The sequence below is a fragment of the Giraffa tippelskirchi genome, chromosome X (genome assembly GCF_054371585.1).
Source record: "Giraffa tippelskirchi isolate mGirTip1 chromosome X, T2T-mGirTip1v1.2.pri, whole genome shotgun sequence".
NCBI lineage: Eukaryota > Metazoa > Chordata > Mammalia > Artiodactyla > Giraffidae > Giraffa > Giraffa tippelskirchi.
Genome location: NC_137289.1, coordinates 103,226,308 through 103,251,186, shown reverse-complemented (window position 1 = coordinate 103,251,186; position 24,879 = coordinate 103,226,308). Strand labels below are relative to the sequence as shown.

The 24,879-nt window shown below is 41.5% G+C and overlaps 1 protein-coding gene and 1 long non-coding RNA gene across 8 annotated transcripts in view; one reads left to right on the top strand and one right to left on the bottom strand.

The window, feature by feature from the left end:
* Positions 1-7,022, bottom strand: part of LAS1L (LAS1 like ribosome biogenesis factor) — a 28,996-nt gene extending 21,974 nt beyond the window's left edge. For all 7 annotated transcript variants that reach the window (XM_081565557.1, XM_081565558.1, XM_081565560.1 and 4 more), the window contains exons 1-2: positions 6,942-7,022; positions 4,123-4,195 (exon numbers count right to left, since the gene is read on the bottom strand). The gene's annotated coding sequence lies outside the window, so the exon portion shown is untranslated. The remainder of the gene's footprint in view (positions 1-4,122; positions 4,196-6,941) is intronic.
* LOC145536365 (uncharacterized) overlaps positions 1-24,879 on the top strand; it is a 124,725-nt gene that overhangs the window by 2,164 nt on the left and 97,682 nt on the right. The gene's annotated exons all lie outside the window — the stretch shown is intronic.

Here is a 24,879-nt window from a genome sequence, read left to right as displayed (position 1 = left end):
AAACTTGGTGGCTTAAAACAACAGAAATTATCTCACAGTTCTGGAAGTCAGAAGTCAATATTATTTGGCTGAAATCAAGATGCTGGGAGGACTATAGTCCCTCTGGCTGCTCTATGGGAAAATCCACTCCTTGTGTTTTCCAGCTTCTGGAGGCTACTGGCATTCCTGGGGTTATAGCCACATCACTTCAGTCTTCAAGAGAAGCATCTTCAAATGTCTCTCCGCTTCGTCTTCACTTCACCTGTTCTTGATGTGTGTAAGATCTGTCTCTACTTCCTTCTACTGCATCTGATTAAATTTAGGGCCCATCTGGATAATCCAGGGTAATCTCCCCATTTTAAGATCTTTAATTATATCTGCAATTAAATTTATTTTTAAGTTTTATTTTACTAGGTAAAATAGCTTTCTTTCATTTACTTTACCATGTAAAGTAATATTCTCAGGTGTCCGGGATTAGGATGTGGATGTCTTTGCATGGGGGAGGAGATTCAGCCTACCACAAGCACTATGGAATCTATCCTGGCTCAATAATCCTAAGAATCTACATTCATTCACTTCATTAGAGCTGACTCAAATGTGTTCTTTTTTATAGCTGAGTAATATTCCATTGTATATATATACCACAACTTTCTTATCCATTCATCTGCTGATGGACATCTAGGTTGCCTCCATGCCCTAGTGTGAGAGTCAATTCCTAGGCAGACTGATAAGAAGTTCAGGGTCCCCAAGGAGGAGAAAGGGGTCTGGGGCTCTCGAAGTGGAGATTGGGGGTCTGGAATTCTCAAGGAGGAGAAAAGGACAAACTTTTTTTTCCCTCTGCACTCCTTAGTCTTAGTCAATTACACAACTCAGTTTAAACTCTGTACTAGGGATTATACAACAACAATGTATCCAGCTGGAGGGCAGTTTCTCCTTCCTGAAAACCTTCTGACTAATCCTGATATCTTAGAATGTATATTATGGGAGTGGGTCTGGAGTATCTTTCTATTGTTAAATTCTAATCTTGTTATCCTAAAATGTAAATTGTGGGAGTAGGTCTGGTAAAATGTTCACAAACTTGAGACATTCTTTTGATTCATTGTAATAACTAATTAAAAGGTATATAACTCCATTACTAACACTAGCAAGGGGGTACTCTTTCTGCCCCCTTCTGATGTCTATGTCAGAAGCTTTCTCTGTCCCTTTTATACTTCAATAAAACTCTATTGCACAAAAGCTCTGAGCAATCAAGCCTCGTATCTGGCCCTGGATTGAATTCTTCTCTTTTGGAGGCCAAGAATCCCGGTGTCTTTTCGTGGGTCAGCAACAACCTTTCACTAGCTATTGTAAATAGTGCTGCAATGAACATTGGGGTACATGTTTTTTCTTGTTCAATTCTGGTTTCTTCAGGATATATGCCCGGTAGTGGGATTGTTGGGCCATATGGTAGCCTTATTCCTAGTTTTTTGAGTAATCTCCATACTGTTCTCCATAGTGGTTGTATCAGTTTCCATTCCCACCAACAGTGTAAGAGGGTCCCCTTTTTTCCACACCCTCTCCAGCATTTATTGTTTGTAGATTTTTCTTATAATGGCCAGCCTATTATACATAGTGAAGTAAGTCAGAAAGAGAAAGACAGATATCATATATTAAAGCATATATATGGAATTTACAAAGATGCTACCAACTATCCTACATGCAGAGCAGCAAAGGAGACACAGATGTAAAGAACAGACTTTTGGACTCAGTGGAAGGAGAGGGTGGGATGATTTAAGAGAATAGCATTGAAACATATGCATTTACCATATGTAAAATAGATAACCAGTGCAACTTTGATGTATGACACAGGGCACTCAGAACTGGTACTCTGTGACAACCTGGAGGAATGGCGTGGGGAGGAAGGTGGGAGGGATGTTCAGGATGGAAAGTGAAGTGAAGTGAAAGTCTCTCAGTCGTGTTCGACTCTTTGCAACCCCATGTTCTGTATAGTCCATGGAATTCTCCAGGCCAGAATACTGGAGTGGGTAGCCTTTCTCTTCTCCAGGGGATCTTCCCAACCCAGGGATTGAACCCAGGTCTCCTGTACTGCAAGCAGATTCTTTACCAGCTGATCCAAAGGGAAGCCCATTCAGGATGGAGGGGACACATGTATGCCTATGGCTGATTCATATTAATGTGTGGCAAAAAGCCATCACAATATTTTAAAGTAATTATTCTCCAATTAAATGAAAAAATTTTAAAAAAGAATCCTAAAAATCCCTAGACATTTGATGCTGCAGGACACCTCTAACTGTATCAGTGGACTTTAATTAAATGAGCACTGTCCATGTCTAAGTCATTGTAAATATCTTAAAGTGGATCCAATTTGTCTTCAAGCTACTGCTTCCCCTTATATGTTTCACCATTTCCCTTCCTCTACCTACTTTCACTTTTGTGTATCCCACTCACTGAATGAAGTCCTAAGTCCCCTACTGAGCACCTACCTATAGGCTGATGCCCTTTGAGTTTCCAGCTCTGATCCTAATCTTTCTCTGGAGCTCCAGACCCATTTAATCATTACACTCAATATCAACCACTCCAAAACTAAAATATTTTCCCCATATGTCTTTCCCCGTCCAATATTCTTCAATCCTAAATGGTGACACTATTCACACAGCCATCCAAACTTAAATCTCTGCCTTAAACAACTTCGGCTTGAATTCTTGCTTCAGCACCTACTATCTGTAAAAACTTGAGCAAGTTATTTAACTTCTACATGCCTCATTTTCTTCATTTAAAAATGGATGGAAAAAGAACACTTACTTCATAGGATGCTTATGTGGATTAAAAGAGATAAGTGTAAAGCCGTTAGAACTGTGCTCAGCACATTGTAAGCACTTGACATTTTAGCTTATACTGCTTTTAACAGTATCATCCTCCACTATTCCACTTCCTCATCTCCATGCTGACCTTCCCCAAAATTACATAATCTGTTCAGTAAATTTTACTTGCATGCATGCATGCTAAATTGCTTCAGTTGCATCTGATTCTTTGCAACCCCATGGACTGTAGCCCACCAGGCAAGAATACTGGAGTGGGTTGCATGCCCTGCTTCAGGGAATCTTCCCTACTATTTTTAAATTCAGTCCTCTCCTAGACATCCTCATGGTTATTGCTCTAGTTCAGGCCTTGATCCTCTTTGGATCATGTACTACCTTCATAACTGGTCTCCCTGCCTCCATCCCTTACACAGCAGGGAAGGAGTTCTCGTAAACTGGAACTTAATCTTGTTATAATTATAAATTCCTGGACTATTTTCCTGAAACAGCATTAAATGACTTTTGAAGGGTTTTTACAATCTGATTCTAACCTACCTTATATCCAGTTACTCCCTATACCACATTGCCTGGTCTCTGAACAGGCAAATCTCCTGTAAGCCTCTAAGCCTTTGTCTATTACATTAGCACTACACTAGAATGTTCTTCTTTCTTCCATCTTTTTGGCAAACCACTATTCATCCTTTAAGATTCAACATCCTTTGTCAAATCTAGTTCTCTGAAGCAGAGTAAATCCATAAGGCACATCTCTGAACCACCACACTACTTTGTACATTCTTCTAGTGAAGGAAGAGAAGCAAAGAAACACTTGCTGTATGCTTACCATGGGCCAGGCCCTATGCTGAGTGCTTGATAACATTAAACTTTATCTGATCTCTGAGCTCCAAGAAAGCAGCCACAGTTGAGAAACTCGCTCGCTCTTTCTTGTTCTAAAAAATGATAATTGTAAAATAACACAATGACCTGGCATATTCTGAGATCAGACCCTCTTCATAGTTCCTCATGATCTCATAGACTTGCAGTGACTCCGTTGTTAACTTGCCTCTATAAAATTCTAAATTTACTTTCTTTTCTTTAAGCCTTCTTATGTCTATATAGCCTGAATAAAATCATCTCCTTAATTGTCCTTTTCTTTTTATCTTTCACATAGTCCTCACAATTCTATGAAGTTGGTTTTATTCTAATCAGTTTCAGATAAGAAAACCAAAACTCAGCTGCATGGCCTAAGGTGGTACCATTAAGAAAGTAGGTTATGGACATGGGGTTGGGGAGGAGAGGAAGGAGAGAGTAAGATGTATGGAGAGAGTAACATGAAAACTTAGATTACCTTATGTAAAGTAGATAGCCAATGGGAATTTGCTGTATGTCTCAGGAAACTCAAACAGGGGCTCTGTATCAACCTAGAGGGGGAGGGAGATGGGAGAGAAGTTCAAAAGGTGGGGGTATGTATACCCATGGCTGATTCATGTTGAGGTTTGACAGAAAACAACACAATTCTGTAAAGCAATTATCCTTCAATTAAAAAATACATAATTTTTTAAAAGAAAGTAGGTTATGGACCTGGGGTGGGGGAGGGGGAGGAAGGAGAGGGTGAGATGCATGAAGAGAGTAACATGGAAACTTACATCACCATATGTAAAATACATAGCCAATGGGAATTTGCTATATGACTCAGGGAACCCAAACAGGGACTCTGTAACAACCTAGAGGTGTGGGATAGGGAGGGAGATGGGAGGGAGGTTCAAGAGGGAGGGAACATATGTATACCTATGACTGATTCATGTTGATATTTGGCAGAAAACAACAAAATTCTGTAAAGCAATTATTCTTCAATTAAAAAAATTTAAAAAGTAGGGAATGCAATTCCTTCCCAGGTATATATGGCTCTGAAGTCCAGGCTTCCCATAAAATCAGACATGGGCTATAACTTAACCTGTTTATAGATCTGCTTCAGACCACAAAAGCTTCAGAAGTGGGGAAATCCAGGACTCCAATCATCCTAAGCCTTGTTTGCTGAATGAATTCCTGAATAAACCACATCAACTCCTACTAAGGTAGTATTGTAGTTTTTCTCAAATGTTGTTTTTAACCCAAGACTCTTTTTGATAAGTCAGACAAACAAATTGAAAGGTTAAACTTCTGACGCAAACAAGAATATGCCTTTTTAATGGAAATAATAGTGCCTTATCCAATGGATTGGAAACTTCTGATGAATTTCAGGGCAGAGTGTGAGGGGGCTAATGTCCCTTCTAAAATTTCCAGTCTTCTAAAGCCATAAAGTGATAGAATTTCCTCAGAGAAGTAGATAACTCACTTGAGAATGGCAGCCCTTCATTGACAAACTGTGTTACATTTATTGTATCCAGTAATACTCAGAATCAGGTGCTGGGAAGTAACAACCAGAGAAAACATCTCAGGTTAACTGCCTGCTTCTATTGTAAGACTCTAGAATCATAATATCTTCCCACTAAAGGGAACCCCCATAGTTCATCTTATCCAGTAACCTGATTATATAGATTGTACCTCAGTCAAATGGGAGCCTATACCTGCTTAAGGATTAGTTTTAAACCCTAACAATTCTCACAATGCTAAGTCGCTTCAGTTGTGTCCAACTCTTTGTGACCCTATGGACTGTAGCCCACCAGGCTCCTCTATCCATTGGGATTCTCTAGGCAAGAATACTGGAATGGGTTGCCATGCCCTCCTCCAGGGGATCTTCCTAACCTAGGGATCGAACCCGCATTTCTTATGTCTCCTGCATTGGCAGGCAGGTTCTTTACCGCTGTCACCACTTGGGAAGCAACAATTCTCATGATAGGAAGCTGTTATTCGTGTCTAGCCTGCATCTTTGTACTGCAGTAGCAACTTGGCTTCTTTCAGCTCTCTGCCAAAATGGTGGATAGCCGTATAGATTCAAATTTCCTACTCAACTTTTAATCTGCCTGGACAGGGCCTCTGTTCCAATTTTTATTTTTATTTTATTTTTTTTTTTTAATAAATTTATTTATTTTAGTTGGGGGCTAATTACTTTACAATATTGTAATAGTTTTTGCCATACATTGACATGAATCAGCCATGGGTTTACATGTGTTCCCCTTCCCGGACCCCCCACCCACCTCCCTCCCCATCCCATCCTTCTGGATCATCCCATTGCCCCGGCCCTGAGCCCTTGTCACATGCATCGAACATGGAGTGGTGCTCTGTTTCACATATGACAATACACATGTCTCAATGCCATTCTCCCAGAACGTCCCACCCTCACCTTCTCCCTCAGAGTCCAATTTTTAGATGATATATTTCTCCCTAGTAAAAGTAGATGCTCTTCTACTATTAGCATGAAAAGTTAAATGGGAGCAATGCAAACTGGCTGACAGAGGGGATCATCCCTTTCAGGGATTTCTCTAAGGCAGTAGCTTTCTAATATTTCTGGACCCAGACCTATTGTAAGAGACACATTTCATTTCATGACTCATTTCACACATACACATGTATAAGTGATACAAAATTTCTGCAAAGCAATTCTCATCCTTACTAGATACAATTCAGCTGTAGTTTATTTAGGCTCATGTTTGGAAAAATGCTGGTCATCACTGTCCCATAAAGGGGTCATAAGCATACACCACAAATACCTGAGAACCAAAACCTTCTATTCCCATACTTAGCCTGTCAACATTGAGAACTAAAACCACACCTTACTGTCTATACATGATCTTGCTAGTCTACTGTCTTCATTAGCATAACTTTATTTTTCCAGGACTCCCCTCTGCCTCGGCAAATGGTTCGTTACAGGAACATCCTGAAAATCCCAACAATGAATTCCCTAATGGAATACAACAGCAGATTTTGAAATGCCCTAAGATTCTTTAAATTCTTCACCTCAAAAATCCTTTTCTTGCTATTTCTACCAATCTTTGGTTATTTTATTATACACCTTACCTAATTCTAATCAAATCTCTGTATTGAAAGACCTACCTCAAATTAAACTTGCAGTTCTTTAGTTCTAACCTTGCCTTCCTTCCCTCTGAGACATCTCCACTGAACTCAGTTTGGTCTCATCAATAGGTTGTGTAGGTAATATTTGGGGAACTAGCTTTCAATATGCTGTAGGATACAGACAAACAAGGGGTTTATTGGGGAAAAACTTACAAGCAAGCCAAGAAGTAGTAGAGCACACGCAGTCTCCCAAACGCTCCTTGTCCTGTGGCCCAGGCCAGTCGCAGATGTTCTGATACCCCAAGGCTGAAGTTCCAGCAAAGAAGGATCTGCTTGGACTGTATGTTGAATGTGTCACTGTGGGCAGTCCCAAAGAACACAAGCTCTGCCTCCACACTGGGAAAGGGGGCTAAGGTGACACCTAGTTTCACTAAGTAACAAGAAATGTATCAACCATCTCCTAGATTGGGAACAATCCTAGGGAGTATGGATGCCCAGGGTCAAGGTCAGCATACTGAGAACCCCTTCAGAAAAGCCTAGTGTGCCAGGAATGCTGACATCAACAAAGGCCTTGTCTTCTGCAACTGGCTCAGTACAGCACAGCCAGCTCTCAGCTAAGCTACTGATAAAGGGAAAGGAAATGAGGCCCCAGGGCTATCCATAATTGTCTCTCATTGATCATCCCAGAAGTGATTCCACTAATGACTATTGGGTTGCAACCTGCAGTTAAAAAACCACTAATCTAACTTTGGGGCTCATTAACATGTTCATTATATTTTTTGTGGCCATTGTTTCATGAGTGTATACATATACCAAAACTCATCAAATTTTGCAATTTAAATATTTGCAATTTATTCTATGAAAATTATACCGCAATAAAGCTGTGAAAAATTATAAAAGAGGTGGGTAAGAGTTGAGGGTATAGATGCAACAAGACTGATTATACGTTGATAATTATTAAAGTTACTTTTGTCTGTCTTTGCAAATTTCTTAAATAATTTTAAAATGAATTTTACCACACAGATATGATAAAAAGAACCTATTCTAAGGGTCTGAAACGTGGCTGCACAGGTATTGTAGGGAGAGTAGAATGAAAGTTCCTCCAAAGCTCCAGACACAAGTTTCTTTAGTTACCCTGGTGGAAGAATTTCTGACATCCTAAGGGCATAGAAGAAGTATGAGGAGTGAGTGAAGTGAGTAAAGCACCTGTCTGGGCTGGGCTTGTGCTGTTAGAGTCAAAATATCATAGCTGGTTTCTAGTTGATCACGTTGTCTCATTTTACATCTGTTAAATGACCCATCTGTTCCGTACGTTGCTCAGCAGTTGAACTATATATTAGGTTGGAAAACCAGAGCTTAGGGGTTGGGCATCAAGCCCAAGAATTGTCAAATCCTGATCCTCTACTGACCGGGACCTCATTTCCTGACCTCATTTCCTTTCCCTTTATCAGTAGCTTAGCTGAGAGCTGGCTGTGCTGTACTGAGCCAGTGGCAGAAGACAAGGCCTTCGTTGATGTCAGCATTCCTGGCACACTAGGCTTTTCTGAAGGGGTTCTCAGTATGCTGACCTTGATCCTGGGCATCCGTACTCCCTAGGATTGTTCCCAATCTAGGAGATGGTTGATACGTTTCTTGTTAGGTACTGCTCCACTTAGGGGAATGCGACCCCAGATGGATTCTTTACACTATGCCCTGCCTGGTATCACCTCCTGCATGTGTGCTATGTCACTTCAGTCATGTCCAACTTTTTGCAACCCTGTGGACTGTAGTCTGCCAAGCTCCTCTGTCCATGGGATTCTCCAGGCAAGAATACTGGAGTGGGTTGTCATGCCCTTCTCCAAGGGATCTTCCCAACCCAGGGATTGAACCAGAATCTCTTATGTCTCCTGCATTAGCAGATGGATTCTTTACCACTAGAGCCACCTAGAAAGCCCCACTATCACCTCCCCACCTCCCAATTTTTTATTGTTTTAATTATATTCTTCTAAATACATTTATATTTATGGAATATATAAACTGTCATTAGCTATGTAAATCTGAGCATATAAATATTGGGGATATTTAGAACAGTCTTTTTCATGAGAATTCTCCTTCCTATCATTCCCATAATCCATGTTGATATGCTATTATATGTCTGTCCCTGCACATAACAAAATATCATTTGTTTTCCAAAATAGGACTATGTCATAAAGACTTTTCTACATATTGCCTTCAACAATTCCTCATTAAAGCCTCCTCAAGTCATCTGATACAGCTACAAATATGTCTTTTTAATGGTTGCATAATATTCTCTGTTGAGAATGGACTGTAATTTCTTCAACCATTCCCTATATCTGGGCATTCACTTTGTTACCAACATTTCACAGCTAAAAACTATGATACAATAATATTCTTGTATATATTTGCTGGAGAGGTGGCATTGTGGTACAAAACTTACATGGCTATACCTGGAGGCCCTGCTAGGAGAGATAAAGATGATCTTTAAAAAAAAAAAAAATGTTTAACCCTGAATTGTGCTGTTTGCTGATTTCTGTGGTTTAAATACTTTCACCATAGCCTGTTTCAAGCTACCAATGTAAAATCACTAAGTGCAGAACTGGAAAGAGATGTACACAATTGGCTCTAGCTTCTATGAACCAGCTTTAGAACATCACTGTGAGGACTAATAGGAGATGTGGTATTCTGTTCTTGACTTTTCATTTGTTAACTTCTTTCGGTGGCAGGAAGAGGAATAGCATCCTTACTATCAGGAATAGCATCCTTACTATCAGGTCTGCACCGTACAATTCTGTATGGCACCATTCACATCTACATAACAGGTAGCTTCTGGAGTTGTGCAATGCTTAACTGATCTCAGTGGCCATACTTCTTTGTACCCTAAAATGATACCATTCTGTTGCTTTCTAGTGGCTTCCCTGGTGGCTCAGATGGTAAAGTGTCTGCCTGCAATGTGGGAGACCTGGGTTCTATCGCTGGATTGGGGAGATCCCCTGAAGAAGGAAATGGCAACCCACTCCAGTACTCTTGCCTAGAAAATCCCATGGACAGAGGAGCCTGGTAGGTTACGGTCCATGGGGTCGGAAAGAGTCGGACAGGAAGAGCAACTTCGCTTTCTGCTGCTTTGTAAGACTAACCTAAGGGTACTGGGCAAAAGTTCTCATAGTTCAGCACATAACAGAATTATTTGGGCTGCTGATTAAAACCAAGATTATTGGGCTTCAACTTCAGAGACTGATTCTGTAGATCTGGGGTGGGGCCCTTTTTTTATTTTCACGTCTAACTAAGTCCCAGATAGTGGTGACGTTGTTGACTTAGAGACCATCTTTCAAGAACTACTAGTATAGAGAAAACTAGGTGTTTTCTCTGTGAGAAAAAAATACATGGCTGGAATACTCAATTTGACTGAGCGACTTAGGGAATAAAGGCTCAGAATAGAGTGAAGTCCTAAATTCAGATGCTTGTTGGGGCCTGGCAGATAATAGACATATGTGTACTGGCTAGCTACAGCATAGAAAATGTTATATTTAAGGTTAATCCTTTGTTTTGATATTTAGAAGCTTTAAAAAAGGACAAATTGACCAAGATTAAGGGCACTATGAGAATGAGAGCTAGGTAGTGAGGCCAGGAGACAGGATTGAGATGAAAGAGAATCAGCAGTCCAGGACCACAGTGTAAAAGAAATGTCAAAAAGGGCAGGGGAAAGATCTACAGCCCCCTTCATTTCTAATATTCCTCCATGTCTACACCCTAACATCTACCTCAGGATCCTCAAATGCTAGTTTATTAAGAGAGTCTACTGGGTGAGAATTAAGGACACAAAGGTGAGAGGTGTTATATTGGCCTACACTTAGCACTAAAGTAGAAGTGCCTGCTTGGCCTGCAAGCCTGATTCCAGAGAATGTAGTGACATAAGCTCTGCACTAGGTGGCAGGGCACCCTAATATTCCTGTCCTCTTCCTCTTCAAAATAGTGAGCCAGACCTTTCTAAGGACTTCATTTTTTTCTCTCTATAAAATGAGAGATTTGGGCTAGATTATATCAATAAACCACATCTATAAGCTCAATAGTGCAAGGTATGGCCTTTCTTGAGAATTGGTTTTGGAATCAGTGACTGAAGGCATTCTTGAGCATGCTAAGAGGCTGGAGGGATGGATTTGCTGCTTCCCCATAACTGATTACTATTGTGGCAAGGATGGACTTTTCAGTCTTCCCTGTGCACCATGACCCTGGTCACCAGCATTTACTCACATCTAGGCCTCTCAGGGGCCCCAGTCAGTGACCAAATCCTCACTGCCATCATATTCTATGCCGTGTGGGGGGTGGGGGGGGAGGAAAGGGTGCAGGGTACAAGCTAAACTTGATTGAAAAGCTAACAATCTGAGTTTTGGAGACTCTGCCTTCTCATCTCTAACAAGGGTTGTGTCTTATCATGCCAGGATGCAATAAACCCAAATGAGGTGAGAAACAAAACATTTCTTAGAAGTGTTGCAATATTGTAACAAATGAACTGGATTCAGAGTCAGCCAGTCTGGATTTTGATACTGTATGTACCAATTCACAGCATTTTGACCTTGAGCTACTTCTCTTACTTAGCCTCAGAGACTTCATTTATAGCACTATTGAGCTAATAATATCCACTAGACCAGGGTTTCTCAACCTCAGCACCATTAACATTTTGATCGAAATAATTTATTGTTTGTCATGTCCGACTCCTTGTGACCCCATGGACTACACAGTCCATGAAATTCTCTAGGCCAGAATACTGGAGTAGGTAGTCTTTCCCTTCTCCAGGGGATCTTCCCAGTCTTTCCCTTCTCCAGGGGATCTTCCCAACCCAGAGATTGAACCCAGGTCTCCCGCATTGCAGGCAGATTCTTTACCAGCTGAGCCACAAGGGAAGTCCAAGAATGCTGAAGTGGGTAGCCTATCCCTTCTCCAGCGGATTTTCCAGATCCAGGAATAGAACCGGGGTCTCCTGCATTGCAGGCAAATTCTTTACCAATGGAGCTATCAGGGAATCCTTTTTAATTTATTGTTGGAGTTGCGCATTGTGGACTGTTTAGCAGCATCCCTGGACTTCACCCAGTAGATGCCAGTTTGCATTCTTCTCCTCTCAGGTTGTGACATGAAATGCCTGAAGACATGCCAAATATCCCCTGTGGGTAAAATCACCTTAGTTGAGACGCACTGTCCAGTAACAGAGTTGTTAGGAGGAATGGACATTAGAAGCACATTGGAATTTGTTCAATCTATGTATTCTTTTTTACAAAATTTTAGAATTTTGATTAGAGAAATACAGAAGTAGATTGGTTTGTGAATCAAACAAGTGAGAATGTTAGATGATTAGACTGTACTTTCCTTTGGAGTGTTGAGAAGAGAGGATTGAAAATAGGGTAACCAACCATCGCAGACTGCTAGAACTCAGGGAGTTTCCCACAATGTGAGACTTTCAGTGCTAAAACCAGAAAAGTCTTGGGCAAATCAGATTGTCACTCTAGTTTAAAAAGTCACCACCAGTATATACTATGCCAGGCATTGTGTTAGGTGCTTTACACACATTGCTCAATCCTGGCAAACAGACCTGTGGCAAATATGTTGATTCAAAACAAATAGACTGCCAGTTATTTCTCTGGCAAAAAAAAAAAGAGTTTATTCCAGATCAGCAAAGAATTGCAACTTGGAATGTACAGCCATGGTGAGCCACATGCAAGTCTACAGCAAAAAAAAAAAAAAAAAAAAAATGGTGAGAACTGTTTTATAGAGGGAGACAGGAAATTGAGAGGGCTGTAGTAAACAAACAGTCCATGGCTTTTCGTTGGCTGGGTTGTGACTGGCTCTCATTGGCTGAACTCGTGCTGGGCAAGGAGAGAGAGTCTTTCTTCTTCCTGTTGGGCTCTGCTATGTCATAGGGTGTGAGAACTCCCTCTTCTGTTCTCCTGACTCCATTTAATTGAGGTTTCTGTTTATTATAGTTTTTGTAAAAGTAATATCTTTATTTCCTTGGATAGGTAACCAAGACTCAGTAGAGTAGGATGGGCTAGACACAGGCATTTGGGAAAATGAGGTGAAATGGCTTCAGGCCTTCCAAAAACCCAGTGGGATGATCCAGACTCCCTTCTACCTCACTCTGGGGTCTATTATCTCTGAGTACTTGGCCCAAGATGCAGTCAGGAACTTGATAATGAGAGCATGGATATATGATTTTGAACATATCATGCCCAAAGCCTTCAGCATGAAGTGGACTTGAACTAACCTCCTCAGAATAGACTCTTCATCAGGAAAATCATCTCCAAAGACAAAGAGATCATAATAAGGAATTCGGGGGGCCCAGGGAGAGGCATCTGTAAGATTGTCTTGGCTTCTCTTGAGACATTATCCTTGAGTAGGAGGAGGTGGGATAGGAGAGGTGAATGGGGTAACAGGAGAAAAGAGATAGCAAATTCAGTGTGCCATTCTGGGACTTACATTCTGGGACTTACTTTCCTCAGTGCACCATCATTTCCCAGGAATCCTCAACACTCTACCCAAACTTCTACCGAAATAAAGTTCTGCCCCTGGAAAAGTCTGCTTAATGGTCTTACGTCATAAGCTATTGCCAGGCCTTTTGGAAGAAAGCTTTCTTTTCTGGGATGGGGAATTTTCTTTAGGGAAGTCTGGGGCTTTCTCTGTTAATTGCTGGAAAGTATGCTGTCTGTCTCTTCTACCCTCCTTGCCTGCGTTTTGATGTCCCTAGGCTTAGCAACTTGAAAACAGACTTGCATTTGCCCCTAGTATCTACAGTAGAATCTAAGGTGCTGAATTCTTTCCATGAATATCTTTTGATCAAAGGTCAGGATTTATTAGCACTGCTGTTTTTTTGTTTTTGTTTTTTGGCCACACTACATGGCTTGTGGGATCTTGATATCTTACCGTGAATAATGTCAGATTTGTGATCTCTGAAGAAGGTCCCTGGTCTCGGGACCAGGGACCAGGCTTGATCACTCAAGAGCTTTTATATAGCAGAGTTTTATTAAAGTATGAAAAGGCACAGAGAAAGCTTCTGACATAGACATCAGAAGGGGGATGGAGAGTGCCCCACTCACTAGTCTTTAGCAACAGAATTATATACTTTTTAAATTAGTTATTACAATAAATCAAAAGAATGTCTCAAGGTTGTAAAACTTTTACCAGAACCACTCCCACAATTTACATTAAGGGTAACAAGATTAGAACTTAAAGATAGAAAGATCCTACCAGACCCACTCCCATAATATACATTTTAAGATATCAGGATTAGTCAGAAGATTTTCAGGAAGGAGAAACTGTCCTCAAGCAGGATACATTGTCGTTATATGATCCCTAGTACAGAGTTTAAACTGAGTTGTTTGTTGCGTAATCATCAGTTCCAGGCTTAAAGGAAAAAAAAAAAAGTTTTATGTGACTAAGACTAAGGAATGTAGAGAAAAAATTTAAAAAAGTTTTTCCTTTCCTCCTCTTTGAGAATTCCAGACCCCTCTCTCCTCCGGGACCCCCAGGCTTCTTACCAGCCTGCCTAGGAATTCTCTCATTCCCCCCTTTTCTTTTAGGAGAATTATGTTGCCGAGGGAAAGGGGAGTCGTTTTCATTCCATAACTACTTCCTGCTGTTGAAGGGTGTTGTCCCTAAATTGTTGAGGCAACATATTCTCCTAACCCTCATATTGAGGATCTCTGATCCAGGGCCCCTAGATAATAGTTGGAGGAGTCTGCGGCACTCGGAGGAGCCTGGACAACCATTTGTAAATTAAAAGCTTTCAGATGGTTAGAAAGAAATCCGGTTACACAGTTACAGATGCAGGGAGCAAACAGTAAAAACAGAACAATTAGAATTATTATGATTAAGATAGTTTTCCTCCACGGGGAGCTAGTTAACATTTCCCAAAGTGAGGTGACTGAGGCTCCAGGAGAATCCATAGCCTGAATCATCTTGTCCATGTGTTTAGTAAACTGAGTAACATTAGTACTCATATCTGGTATATATGTCACAGAGTTGAAGAAAGTCTTTTCTTTGAGATGGAGAAATCCACCATGGGAAGCCTTCAACTGGTGAAGAGGGGAGAGCTCCATAGGCCCAGCAATTAGACAGATTGTGGAATGCAGTGTAAGAATGAGCCCAGGGCAGGAAGGCATTGTCTTGATGTTCGAACGGCAGACTGGGGACTTTTGGAGTCAGCAGAAGCAGGCCCACATAGATTATCAGGCCCATCTGGTAAGTGCCCTCAACATGTAAATGAAAACTCTGGTGTAAACCCTTAAGAATTTTCCACTGAACATTTTCAGGAATTATTAATAGTCCATCTTCAGACTGTAACCAATCTTTATCAGTGATTTTTCCTCCTCTTTTCTCATATCTTTGTAATTCTTCTTCAGCATATTGTGGTTTTTCCTGTTCAGCAGGACCTGTCCAGACTAAGAGCATTTGTAGGAGAGGGAATTCATAAAGCGCTGTTTTTCTGCCTTAGGAATCAGCCAACTGATTTCCCTCAGCTACTTTTCTCCCGTCCCTGCTGTGCCCTTTGCAGTGTAGAACAGCTACTTCTTTAGGACAATGTTCAGTTCAGTTCAGTCGCTCAGTCGTGTCCGACTCTCTGCAACCCCATGAATTGCAGCATGCCAGGCCTCCCTGTCCATCAGCAACTCCCGGAGTCTACCCAAACCCATGTTCATCGAGTCGGTGATGTCATCCAACCATCTCATCCTCTGTCGTCCCCTTCTCCTCCCGCCCCCAATCCTACCCAGCATTAGGGTCTTTTCCAATGAGTCAACCCTTCACATGAGGTGGCCAAAGTATTGGAGTTTCAGCTTCAACATCAGACCTTCCAATGAACACCCAGGATTGATCTCTTTTAGGATGGATTGATTGGATCTCCTTGCAGTCCAAGGGACTCTCAAGAGTCTTCTCCAACACCACAGTTCAAAAGCATCAATTCTGCGATGCTCAGCTTTCTTCACCGTCCAACTCTCACATCCATACATGACCACTGGAAAAACCATAGCCTTGACTAGACGTACTTTTGTTGGCAAAGTAATGTCTCTGCTTTTAAATATCCTATTTAGGTTGGCCATAACCTTCCTTCCAAGGAGTAAGCGTCTTTTAATTTCATGGCTGCAGTCACCATCAGCAGTGATTCTGGAGCCCAAAACAATAAAGTCTGACACTGTTTCCACTGTTTCCCCATCTATTTCCCATGGAGTGATGGGACCAGATGCCATGATCTTAGTTTTCTGAACGTTGAGCTTGAAGCCAACTTTTTCGCTCTCCTCCTTCACCTTCATCAAGAGGCTCTTTAGTTCTTCTTCACTCTCTGCCATAAGGGTGGTGTCATCTGCATATCTGAGGTTATTGATATTTCTCCCAGCAATCTTGATTCCAGCTTGTGTTTCTTCCAGCCCAGCGTTTCTCATGATGTACTCTGCATGTAAGTTAAATAAGCGGGGTGACAATATACAGCCTTGACATACTCCTTTTCCTAGTTGGAACCAGTCTGTTGTTCCATGTCCAGTTCTAACTGTTGCTTCCTGACCTGCATACAGGTTTCTCAAGAGACAGGTCAGATGGTCTGGTATTCCCATCTCTTTCAGAATTTTCCACAGTTTATTGTGATCCACACAGTCAAAGGCTTTGACAGAGTCAATAAAGCAGAAATAGATGTTTTTCTGGAACTCTCTTGCATTTTCGATGATCCAGCGGATATTGGCAATTTGATCTCTGGTTCCTCTGCCTTTTCTAAAACCAGCTTGAACATCTGGAAGTTCACGGTGCATGTATTGCTGAAGCCTGGCTTGGAGAATTTTGAGCATTACTTTACTAGCATGTGAGATGAGTGCAATTGTGCAGTAGTTTGAGCATTCTTTGGCATTGCCTTTCTTTGGGGTTGGAACGAAAACTGACCTTTTCCAGTCCTGTGGCCACTGCTGAGTTTTCCAAATTTGCTGGCATATTGAGTGCAGCACTTTCACAGCATCACCTTTGAGGATTTGAAATAGCTCAACTGGAATTCCATCACCTCCACTAGCTTTGTTCGTAGTGTTGCTTTCTAAGGCCCACTTGACTTCACATTCCAGGATGTCTGGCTCTAGGTGAGTGATCACACCATCGTGATTATCTGGGTCGTGAAGATCTTTTTTGTACAGTTCTTCTGTGTATTCTTGCCACCTCTTCTTAATATCTTCTGCTTCTGTTAGGTCCAATGTGCAACAGTTAAAAGTCTCTCAATCTCTTTGAAATGTTTAACAGTTTCTCCTGTTGTTGTTTTAAATTGTCTCTCTTTCCATATTGCAGCATGAGCATGTAAAGTCAAATAAGTGTACTTCGAATCAGTGTAGATATTTACTCACTATCCTTTGCTTAACTCTAGGGCTCGGGTCAAAGCAACAAGCTCTGGCAATTGGGCACTTGTACCAGGGGGAAGAGACTTTACCTCTAAAACCTGTTCAGACGTAACCACAGCATAACCTGCTTTCCGCTTCCCATCCCAAACAAAAGAACTGTCATCTGTAAATATATCCATGTCAGAATTGTCTAATAGAGTATCCATTGGCTCTTCCCTGGCTACATAGTTTAAAGTTAGAAATTGGGAACAATCATGACCAGGTGTTTCATCTCCTTTTCAGGAAGGAAAGTGGCAGGATTTAAGTTTCCACAAATTTTAAGCTTAGATATTGGTCCTTCTAACACCAATGACTGATATTTAAGAAGCTGGCTGTCATCCAAGTATTAACCTTAGATTTTAAGATTCCACTCACATCATGAGAAGTCAGTACAGTAAGATTTTGCCCATTAATTATTTTGAGGGCTTCAGGTGTTAATAAAGCAGTCAATGCAATTACTCTTAGATAATGTGGCCACTCACGTGACACTACATCTAATTCTCTCTCAGGTAAGCTATAGTTTGCTGGTGAGGCCCTCTGGGTTGTGTCAAATCTCCCAAGGCCATACCTTTTCTTTCAATGACAAACAAATTAAATTCTGACCCTGTGGGAAAACTCAAAGTAGGAGCTTGCAGGAGAGCAGTCTGAAGAGACGTAAAAGCCTTTGAGTATCTGGAGACCAAACCAGTTTGTCAGTTTTGGCCTGCTGAGGTTCAGTTATAAGTTTATATAAAAGCCGGGCAAGTTTCCCATAACCCTGAATCCAAATGCAGCAGTAGCCTATGATTCCCCAAAATCCTCTCAGTTGTCTGAAAGTCATAGGTAGGGGATGATTTAGTATAGACTTAGTTCTCTCGGAGCCTATGGCCCTAGTCCCTTCTGATATGATTAGGCCCAAATATTTAACAGATTATTGACAAAGCTGAGCCTTTTCCATTCATGCTTTATAACCACAGCCTGCCAGAAAATTTAAGAAATCTGAGGCTTGTGAGCAAGCTTCCTCTGTCTCAGCACAGAGTAGAATATCATCTACATATTGTATTGTAGTACCACTGCCTCGGAGCTGTTAAAGTTTTGTAGATCCTGTGTCAAACTTTGCCCAAATAGATGAGAGCTGTCACAAAATCCCTGTGGCAAAACTGTCCAGGTTAACTGAGAAGCTGGCTGAGTAGGATCCTCAAAGGGAAATAGAAATTGACTTTCCTCTGCCAAAGGTGCAGAATAGGAGGCATCTTTTAAATCAATTACTGAGAAATATTTTTTCCCGTGCAGGAATTGCAAACAATAAAGTATAAGGATTAGGCACCATGGTGTGTAAAGGAACCACAAGCTCATTTATTATTTGTAAAACTTGAACTAGTCTCCATTTATCATTTGACTTCTTCACAACCAAAATAGGAGTATCGCAGGGACTATTACAGGGAATTAATAAACCCTGCTCCTTTAAAATCTCAATGATGGGTTTTAACCCTTCATTAACCTCAGGCTTTAGTGGGTAGTTCTTTTGATGTGGAAATAAGTGAGGGTCTTTGAGCTTGATAATGACAAGAACAGCATTTTGTGCTCGACCCACCGTTTTTCCATCAGCCCACACTTTAGAATTTACATTTTGTTCAGTTAATGGGAGAGAAAGAGCAGGCTCCATATTCATGAAAACAGAGGCCTGGATTTTCCTCAGTATATCCCTCCCCAGAGGGGTGAGGGAGATTCCGACATGATCAGAAACTCGTGAGAAAACAGCACAGAGTCCCAGTTGCAGCTTAAGGGATGAGTGAAATTATGGTGTTTGGCTCATCCTGACAGTCCCATTACAGGAGTGGATTGGAAGGAAAGTGGACCAGGGGCTTCAGTGAGCACAGAGAAAGTTGCCTCAGTGTCCAAAAGAAAATCGACTGCTTTGCCCCCCACAGGTACTAATACCCAGAGTTCCTCAGGTGTTATTAGGATGGGAGCTTGCGTGGGGACCCCTGGGCACCTTCAGACCTGATTGTCCTGAGATCCCAACCCCCGGGGCCCACACCTTTGGGGCAGTCTCTCTTCCAGTGTGGTCCTTTACAGACTGGGCAGGGAGCTAGGGGTGGCTTAGACACTGGAGAACAGCTTCACTTGAGATCCCCCTCCTTTCCACAGTAGTAGCAAGTCCATCCCTTTTCACTTGGGTTCCTTTGGGCATTTTTCCTCAGGCTCTTTCAGAGCAGGTATAACAGGTATTGTTGGGGCTTCAGTGTTTTGCCTGGTTCTTATTTGTCTCTTATTTTCCTCCTCATATTCTCTACTGTAATATACTATCTGACCCAGCTGCAACAGTTTTTTTAAAGACTGATTCTGTCTGAACACCTGTTTTTGTAACTTATGGTGGATATCTGGAGCTTACTGAGTGAGAAATTTATCTTTTAGGATCGTCTCTCCCTCTGCACTCTCAGGAGAACTATTAGTGAACTTTCGAAAGCCTATGCAAAGTCTCTCTAGGAATCTGCCTTCTCTCCTTGTTCTGTGTCAACCAACTTAGCATAATTTAGAGGCTTACTTTGAGCTTTCTTAAGCTCTTCAATAATGCAATTGATGAAATGGGTCTGCTCCCATATCCCTTTCTCTTTGTGATAATCCCAATCTGGCTCTGCTATGGGAACCACTTGGCTCCCCATAGGGAGGAGAGCTATTTCATGTTCCCTCTTTCCCCTTGCCTCACACTCAAACCATTCATCTCCAAAAGCAGTAGCTTCCCCCCAAACTCGAGCTCTCTAATCAGGAGTCAGCATCTGTCCCAGACATACATTACATCTCTCCAAGTAAGCTCGTAAAATAAAGTTAGTCACATACAGGCTTCTATGTACTTTTCTGGATTTCTAGATAGTCTCCCAGATCTCTCGTTATCTATTGTACCTCTGGGTAAGAAAAGGGCTTATGGATTTTTATGGATTGGTTATGTTTCCCAGTGAGGGGCTCCTGAAGAGGCAGTAAGTTGTGTGGCTGTTCCTCAGCCCCTCTAGCTATCCTTCACATGTGTTCCTAGGGATGGATTAGAGAAACCTGCTTTTTCTCATCCACATCCTCTTTCTTGTCCTCTGTCTCATCCTTAGTTTTGGTTGTCTGTGCATCCTCTACTTTGACTGTCTGAGTTCCTATTGAAACCAAAGTAGTCTGAGGCTGCGTTGGAACTGGGGTTGTTTGAACTTCTATTGAGACTGAGGCAACCCTTCCTGAAGGGATTCCTTGATCCTCAGCTTGCTCAGTTGTGATCTCCAGATTCAGAGACAGAGGCAGAGTAAGAGAACAGGAGGGAGCTGAAGGCTTTACACCCAAATCTGTACGCTTAGGACATAAGTCTGGCATATCTTGCAGAGAGAAAAAGAGTAACACATACGACACTTCTACCTATTTCCCTTGTCTTCTACAGAACTGGTCTATTTGTAAAACAGTATCGTAATTAAGAGACCTTTCAACCACCCATTGTCTGCCACCCTCCAATGGATATTGTGGCCATGCAGATTTGCAAAAGAAAGTCAGGTGTGTCTTCTTAAACTCTGGGGGTCAAACTTATCCCAGTTTTCAGGACTCAATCCAAGGGTGCGAATCTGGAACTTTGAGTAGATCCCATCTGTAAGAGAGAAAAAAAAGCAGCGACCAGCACCTTTGCTTCCTTCCATCAGAGGCATCCCTCCCTGCTCTAGATGGGAGTGTAGACAGACTTTCCACCGAAGCTTCCTTTCCCTGGCTGGACTTAGTCTGTCCCTTACTGACACAGGCACCTTACTCGTCTTTCCCAGTTCTACCACTGAGACAGGATGGTGATGCACCAGGGGTAGACCTGATGACATCCCGAATTGATTTCTAGTTCCATACCACCACAGCTTTGATTTGCCAGAGTAGTTTCCTGGAATGTTTCCCAGGCTAGTACTACCAGGGGAAGCATCCATCTTCCATGTGTCCATTCACATTCCTGAGTACAGTCCTGACTGCAGTAGAAATGATGAATCATTGCCACATCAAAAAGCCATTGGAAAGCTTTATCTAGTCTGCTAACAGCTAGTACTACCAAAGGAAGAAGCCCACTGACCTCCCAAACTGAAATTCCTGACCTATGTTCTTACAAACCTCATGCTCGCTAGCAGTGCTTCTATCCATATAGATTGGAGGCACAGCTACAACAAGGACTCACTAGTTCCACTTAGTTCCTAAACACGCTCCTAGCGAGTCTGGGTTCCTAAGACTATCAAGCTTGGAGTCTAAGTAAAAGTACATAGTAACAGCATGAATTACAAGTCCATTTAAAGTCTATGATTTGACAGATTAGGTTAGTAATTCTAATTTCCCACACAATTATGAAATGGTCAAAGAGACCAGGAAAAGGTGACCGAGAAAGGAAAGTTTGGTCCACACCCTTCCCCCATTTCTGGTTGCTCCCCTCGCAGGGAACTTGGGTGTCTCTTGGCATTGGCAGGTTGGTATAAACCCCCGACAAGGCTCTCCTTTTGGGGGTGGCCTTAAGTCATTATGAGGCACTGCAAAACCACAGGACAGGGCTCATCACTTGCTTCATGCAGGACGTGTCATTCATTCACACAAGCACACTAAAGAGTAAAGTAAAGCAGAAAACCTGTATACTGAGAAAGCAGAGAGGCTAGACCTCTGAGTGTTCTTACCCTTTCCTGAAGATCCCAGACGAGCCCCCGTTATGATAGCTTATGGTGAACAATGTCGGATTCGTGATCTCCGAAGAAGAAGATTCAGCTTTGGGACCAGGGACTAGGCTTGATCGCTCGGAGCTTTTGTATAGCAGAGTTTTATTAAACTATGAAAAGGGACAGAGAAAGCTTCTGACATAGACATCAGAAGGGGGATGGAGAGAGCCCCATTTGCCAGTCCTTAGCAAGATAATTATATACTTTTTAAATTAGTTATTAAGATAAATCAAAAGAATGTTGTAAAAATTTTACCAGACCCACTCCCACAATTTACATTTTAGGATAACAGGATTAGAACTTAACAATAGAAAGATTCTACCAGACTTACTCCCATAATATACATTCTTCAGTTCAGTTCAGTTGCTCAGTGGTGTCCAGCTCTTTGTGACTCCACAATCTGCAGCGTGCCAGGCCTCCCTGTCCATCACCAATCCCCAGAGCTTACTCAAATTCATGTGCATTGAGTTGGTGATGCCATCCAACAATCTCACCCTCTGTATTCCCCTTCTCCTCCTACCTTCAATCTTCCCCAGCATCAGACTCTTTTCAAATGAGTCAGTTCTTGGCATCAGGTGGCCAAAGTATTGGAGTTTCAGCTTTAACATCAGTCCTTCCAATGAATATTCAGGACAGTTTTCTTTTACAATAGACTGGTCGGATCTCCTTGCTGTTCAAGGAACTGTCAAGAGTCTTCTCCAACAGCACAGTTCAAAAGCATCAATTCTTCAGCACTCAGCTTTCTTTATAGTCCAACTCTCACATCCATACATGACTATTAGAAAAACAATAGTCTTGACTAGATGGACCTTTGTTGGCAAAGTAATGTCTCTGCTTTTTAATATGCTGTCTAGGATGATCATAAATTTTCTTCCAAGGAGTAAGTTTCTTTTAATTCTATGGCTGCAGTCACCATCTGCAGTGATTTTGGAGCCCCACAAAATAAAGTCAGCCACTGATTCTCCATCTATTTGCCATGAAGTGATGGGACCGGATGCCATGATATTAATTTTCTGAATGTTGAGCTTTAAGCCAACTTTTTCACTCTCCTCTTTCACTTTCATCAGGAGGCTCTTTAGTTCTTCTTCACTTTCTGCCATAAGGGTGGTGTCATCTACATATCTGAGCTTATTGATATTTCTCCTAACAATCTTGATTCCAGCTTTAGCCCAGCATTTCTCATGATGTACTCTGCATATAAGTTAAATAAGCAAGGTGACAATATACAGCCTTGATGTACTCCTTTCCCGATTTGGAACAAGTCTGTTGCTTCATGTCCAGTTCTAACTGTTGCTTCCTGACCTGCATACAGATTTCTCAAGGGGCAATCAGGTGGTCTGGTATTCCCATCTCTTTCAGAATTTTCCACAGTTTGTTGTGATCCACACAGTCAAAGGCTTTGGCATAGTCAGTACAGCAGAAAGAGATGTTTTTCTGGAATTCTCTTGCTTTTTTGATGATCCAGCAGATGTTGGCAATTTGATCTCTGGTTCCTCTGCCTTTTCTAAAACCAGCTTGAACATCTGGAAGTTCACAGATCATGTATTGTTGAAGCCTGGCTTGGAATATTTTGAGCATTACTTTACTAGTGTGTGATATGAGTGCAATTGCGTCGTAATTTGAGCATTCTTTGGCATTGCTTTTGTTTGAGATTGGAATGAAAACTGACCTTTTCCAGTCCTGTGGCCACTGCTGAGTTTTCCAGTTATGCTGGCATATTGAGTGCAGCACTTTCACAGCATCACCTTTGAGGATTTGAAATAGCTCACCTGGAATTCCATCACCTCCACTAGCTTTGTTTGTATTGATGCTTTCTAAGGCCCACTTGACTTCACGTTCCAGGATGTCTGCCTCTAGGTGAGTGATCACACCACTGTGATAATCTGGGTCATGAAGATCTTTTTTGTAGAGTTCTTCTGTGTATTCTTGCCACCTCTTCTTAATATCTTCTGCTTCTGTTAGGTCCATACCATTTCTGTCCTTTATCAAGCCCATCTTTGCATGAAATGTTCCCTTGCTATCTCTAATTTTTTTGAAGGGATCTCTAGTCTATACATATATATGTAAAGCCAGGCCTTATAACTTGATAGAACTTCATGGATTACAAAGGACTTTGACATCTGTTATTTTCTGCTTCTGAAGCATAAAGACTGTTTTATTTTCTCCATTTTCTAGGTAAAGATTTCTAGATAAGCTGAAGAGAGTTATGTGATTTTCCCAAGATCATAATGTAAGTAATAAAGCAGGGACAGAGACCCTCAGTTTACAGATTTCCATCTCACATTCTCTTTTCACTATGCTATGCTTATATATATATTTCTATCTCATGTGATTCTTTGAACATGTGGAAATATATCTGTGGGCACTACACTAGGAACTTCTGGAGAACAGGGTATATGAGCTGCTTGATCTCCAGAGTTCTTATAGCAGGCTTGGCTATAGTAAGAAATGAATGTAAATGTAAAATAAGAGAGGAAAGAAGACAGATGGAAGGCAGGCAAGAAGGGGAAAAATAGTAGATGGAAAAATTTAAAGGTTGGGAAAATAAGGAGAAAAAAAGAAAAGGGCAAAAAAAAAAGAAATAGTAGAAATTGGCTGGTAAATTAATTGAAGAGAGATTTCTCTGTAATTTCAAAGTCCTTTGAGAGACAGCAAATATACTGGCAAGAACATTAACTTGAAACTCAGAGAAACTTGTGTTTAGAATTCACTTCCCATTTAAATGCTATATTACTTTGGCTGAAATTACTTCCTCTTCTAAGTCTCAGTTTCTTTGTAAAATGGGGTTAATACACACTGACTTTTAGGGTGGTTTGTGAGAAAAACTTGAAAATAGAAAATGTATGTGTGGCATCTGACAGGAACTCAATAACTTAGCATTCCCTTCCCTTTTCTTTCTGTGCTCTTATCCCACCCCATATCTAGGGTTACTCCACTCAGAGCCTTAGGTCCCAGCCATTACCTTGCTCATTCATCTTATTTCCCTGTCAGATTCTTGATAAGTAGATGATGCAGGCCTTGGGTCAGGTGCTCCATGGCTCCTCTGAGAACCCTGGTGCCAATTCAGGTCTGACAAGGGCT